At 44.8% G+C, this 4,991-nt stretch overlaps 1 protein-coding gene across 1 annotated transcript in view; it reads right to left on the minus strand.

The window, feature by feature from the left end:
* cntn4 (contactin 4) overlaps positions 1-3,625 on the minus strand; it is a 239,177-nt gene extending 235,552 nt beyond the window's left edge. Inside the window, exon 1 of the mRNA XM_066663326.1 lies at positions 3,313-3,625. The gene's annotated coding sequence lies outside the window, so the exon portion shown is untranslated. The remainder of the gene's footprint in view (positions 1-3,312) is intronic.
* Positions 3,626-4,991: the final 1,366 nt, after the last annotated feature.

A 4,991-nucleotide genomic window follows, 5' to 3' on the forward strand; every position in this document is an offset into this window, starting at 1 on the left:
GGAGCAGTGGAGCCCCACTCTCAAGAAAGACATCGGACACCAAGACTCAGACTGCCACCAAATCCGCACAGCAATGTTCGTCAACATTTAAAGTAAAGCCTTCCTCAAAGAGTAGAACCTCTGACTGCAGCACAGAGGGTGAGACCCCCAGGAGCAGGGGGCTACAAACCAGGGGGGGTAATCCCTCTTTAAAGGAAGCATCACCACTTTTTCAAAATTTCAACATAAATTAGTAGAGACTAACTCAGTCATTACACTCACCCAGTCACTCACACACTTACATTTGTGGACAGTTTCACACACTCACCCAGTCATTCACACCTGTGGACAGTGTCACACACTCAGCCAGTCACTCACATACACACACACACCTTTGGACAGTTTCATACACTCACCCCGTCACTCACACACTCACAGTTGTTGCCTGTTTTATACAGTCACTCCACCTACCAACTGTAGAAGGAAACCCACACAGACACAGGGAGAATACACCACACTCCTCACTGACAGTGACCCGAGGAGAAGACCCCGAGACCCGGAGCTGCTCACTTGACCTGAACTGATCATCCTCTGTCCCCTAATTCAATCCAAACACCGATGTCTGAAAAGCGGTGGAACCCAAGGCCTATCGGCTTCTGGCTGCGGTTTGCAGAGAGTGGTCAGACGCATGCTCTGTCCTCGGAGAGGAGTCAGTGGTCAGCTCTAATCAGATAATCCCGTCCGGATTAAGTGGTAGGGAACAGTGAGAGCAGATTATGGAACATCTGCACTTTTCATCTGTAAGACGCCAATCTCGCCAAAGGCTCCACGTGGCTCCGCCCCTCGCCGGACCCTCCAGATCATCACCATGAGCGATAAGTCCACGTAACACACACCCGTACACACACACAGCTGCTGGGGATTACGGCTCCAGGAAAGGTCAGCGATCTCGATGCGGATTTAAGCACTTTAAAGTCAGAGAAGACGCCTCTGCACTTGTTTAGGACTCAGTCTGGGCTCCTGAGCCCCAGCGTATTCTCTGGACAGAAGAAGGCATACATCACCCTCTGAACACAAACTACTAAACCACGAAAGTTAAAAAAGATTTTAGAGCTTAAAGGAACAATAGGTCAGATTCTGTATTTTTACTCTAGGGTGCCCCCTGCAGTTTCTGAAGGTAATTTACTTTTAGAGAACTGTCCTGAAATCACGGTGAGGTGGTCTCCTCCCTGTTACAGCTCCGTGGAGCACCACAGTGATTTTGAAGCTGTAATTCTGAGGTAAAGACATGACGTAGCATTCTTTAATGGAGCCCCCATGTGGAGGATCCACTCTATGGAGCATAAACTTGGCTTAGAGGTGCATGTCGTATTCTCTGGTGAAATTAACTTAAATCAGAGAAACACGCTTATAGATCCAGTCTGACCCTGAATGTCCTGTTGAGGTTCAGCAAATTCTCTGGACAGATGGATTAAATCTGGACATAAAACAAAGCAAAGTACTAAACTGTGGAACCTACTCTATGGAGCATAAACTGGATTTGCCTCAACATTCATCGAGCGCTCTGTATGAAATGGCTATTCCCTACATCACTCATTACGTAGTGCACTATTACATCGAACTGAGCTCAGGACGGTAGGGAACGATTTTGGACACTACCTCATGCAGGTTTTTAACCAAACAGTGGATTATGGGTATCCGTTGTCCGTATACATGTGTTGTACATTCATTTTTGTGGTGCATTGTGGGATTGTTTGCGTACACGGAAAAGTGTACCCTCGTGTTCTCAGACACTACTGCAAAATGTCGTAACCATAAAATAGTGCACTCTACAGTGAATAGGGCACAGTTTCTAACACAGCGTAGGTTACAGACCGGAACAGGAATATTACACTGCGATAAACAGCAAGAATTCAAACTGTTTTAAAGGAGCATTACGTCGTCACAGCTCATGTGCAAGACCCAGTCTATGAAAATAATTCTGGATTTCTGTATGATATCTAGAACTCACAGCAGGTTACTGAACCAATTCTAGAAAATAAAGTCCAGTTACAGAAGGGGAATGAATGAATGAATGAATGAATGAATGAACGAAAGACACCACACTACTGTAAAAATGACTAAGGATTGATGGGGTTTGAGGGTAAAAATGTTGCTCTAGTCCTCCTCAGAAAAATTGACTAAATTCTGTGTCCAGAGAATCTCCTGGATTTCAGCAGCTCACAGTGAGCCCTCAAAACGTCTTTCGGCAACTTCAGTGATTTAAAAGCACTCAAATCCGTGTGAACATGACCACTTTAATGAATCCGCCTACTCCAGTTTACGCTCCACAGAGTGGGTCCTGCACGTGGGGGCAGAGAAAGCCCTTAAAGGAACAGTAAGTCATTCTCCCTGCCCTCGTGTGACGGTCCCACTCTGTGGAGCATAAACTGGAGTTGCCTGAACATTCACCTCGGACTCACATCGGGCGGCTGGACTCGGGACAGATGAACTCAATGCGGACATGATGAAGTGTGCTAAAAAGTACCACACTGTGGGAAGGGCTACGCAGAGGAATTAAAGTCATCCATGACACGGTGGGGACACCAGGGCGGTCTGCTCAGGAGGACATCTTCATTACATTTAGTTTGAGAAGAGAATTGAACTACAGTCCAGTGCAGTCACATATTACACAAGTTGCACATATTCCACTGGACTGTTTTAGCCTGTTGTCGAGTGTGAAATGGAACGAACGGTGGTGTATTTCAGATACACACCTTTCAAACACACACTGACCCTTCAGACCACCGCTGTAGCACCGAGGGTACATCTCCATTGCTTGTGCTTTGATAAACAAGTATGTGTTTACACAGAGGCACGTTTCTGACACAATGCCATGATGAAACAATCAGATCATTTCAAAATAAATAAAGACTAATTAGCCTCTACATGAAGTGCACGTTTACATCCAAATAAAAATGTAAATATTTACAGGGGTCCACTGTAACACGCTAATGTTAATATTAATACCTAGAATGAAAAACTAAACTGAACTTGAATTAAGTTGATTATAAATGAATAAAAACAACAGAAGAGTAAATCTATAAATAAATACAAAAATGAATGAATGAAATAAAAATAACAGAAAAGAAGAAGCTGTTACTGTTAAGTGGTAGTTGCCAGTAAGAGCTGAGTTAGTGTCATTAGTGCTGTTAATAACAATGGTACTCATACTTAGGAGATAGTTACTAATGAAATCACAAAGACAGCAATAATAATAATAATAAAAATAATAATAATAATGATAATAATAATGATAATACTCTTTATTATTATCGAAGGTGTAACACTGACCTAGTATCTGCCGCTGCTCTGAAGGCGATGAGAGCATCTCTCCAACATCACTCCATTAAAAACAAAGCGTCACCGAGTCCCAACCGAGCGGAACCGAGCCGAGGAAACCGAACCGAAACGGACAGAGCCGAACCGTGTCCCGCTCTTCTCCTCGCGCTTCTCCGGTGGACCGATGTTGTTGATCCTGGCGCTACGCTCCGCGTGAGTGCGAAGCAGGTGGAGACACAAACTGAACCACAGTCCCCCTCTCTCTCTCTCTCTCTCTCTCTCTCTCTGCAGGGCGCGCGCAAGCCTTGTCCCTCCGAACCGAAACCAAGTCTCCTCTCTCTCTCTCTCTCTCTCTCTTTCACACACTCTCTCATACACACATAAACACGCACGCACGCGCACAACCTTCCTCTCTCTCTCTCGCTCTCGGTCGCGCGGAGAGAGAACGCAGCAGCGCGAGAGTGTCAGTCAGCGCGAGGAGCTTGAACGTGTATCCCGCGCCGAGTGGCGCGTGGAGGGCGCCTCCCACGCAGCGTGCAGCAGTGCGGAAGGACACGAGTGACCTAAAAAGAAAAAAAAAAAAGAAAAAAAGAAAAGAAAAAGAAAACGGGACGTTTCTAAACAAAGTCAACCAACTTCTGGGACCTGAGCTGGGGTCTCGGGGAAGTGGACTCAGTGGGGGTCGGTCAGGCTGGGGAGCAGACACAGGGCGGCACACACTGACCCCTGGACAATACCGGCATGTGGACACACAGAGACTGGGCCTATGACTCATACAATATATACTAAATAAAATTGTAACTCCTGAAACATATAATAAACATATTCATGGATATTTATGAGAATGTCTGGCAACCCAGTGTGACATGAGCCTTAAATCGTCCCCTAAATGTAAACGTCATCAACTCAAGCTCCAAAAGTTTAGAAACTGCGCCATTGTGTGCTTCATTAAAGCAAATCATCAAGATTTCATCAAAATCATTGCAATGCTCCACTGAGCTGTAACAGGGAGAGCAGAGTCTCTAATGTAGCTAGTCCAGACAGAACTTCAGAAATTCTGCTATGTAAGTTTTGAGGGGGCATAAACCTATGCCTGAGGTTCAGAGAAGGTTCTCTCTCAGGACTTGAGGCTTGTTCTTTTACCTAAACATTTCCAGGAAGGTAGCTTTACTTTAAACTGGACAGATTCAGAAACGCCCGCCTGTTCCTTTAAATGATAATGAGCCACTCGCTGTTCACCCCAACCCTGAGTGCACAGCAGTGAGGAGTGAGGAGCAGAAGCTCTGGTTTTTAAATGTATTCGCTCAGTTCTCTTTCTATTCTGTTCTTGTTTTCTCCGTTTTTACTCAGTGCTCTTATTTCTCTCGTTGTGTTCATTGTGTGCTGTGATTGGACACACTCAGACGAGGGGGCGGGGCCGTTCTAAAGTCTCTCCACTCAACGTCAGAATCGAAGCAGATTCATAGCAACTTGTTTTAAATATGCACGGAAGAAGTGAATTTTAGGATTAGGACCCTCTACATACCACTGTATTCAGCCCCATTGTTGTCCAAATATAAAACCAATTGACAGGAATACTTCATAGTCTAATTTTTCCTTCATTCATTTATTCACTTATTCATGCTTTATTTATGCTCAGTATGATATATATATGGCTATGGCTTTACAATTGAGGCCTCAAATGATGGTTA

The sequence above is a fragment of the Hoplias malabaricus genome, chromosome 3 (assembly GCF_029633855.1).
Source record: "Hoplias malabaricus isolate fHopMal1 chromosome 3, fHopMal1.hap1, whole genome shotgun sequence".
NCBI lineage: Eukaryota > Metazoa > Chordata > Actinopteri > Characiformes > Erythrinidae > Hoplias > Hoplias malabaricus.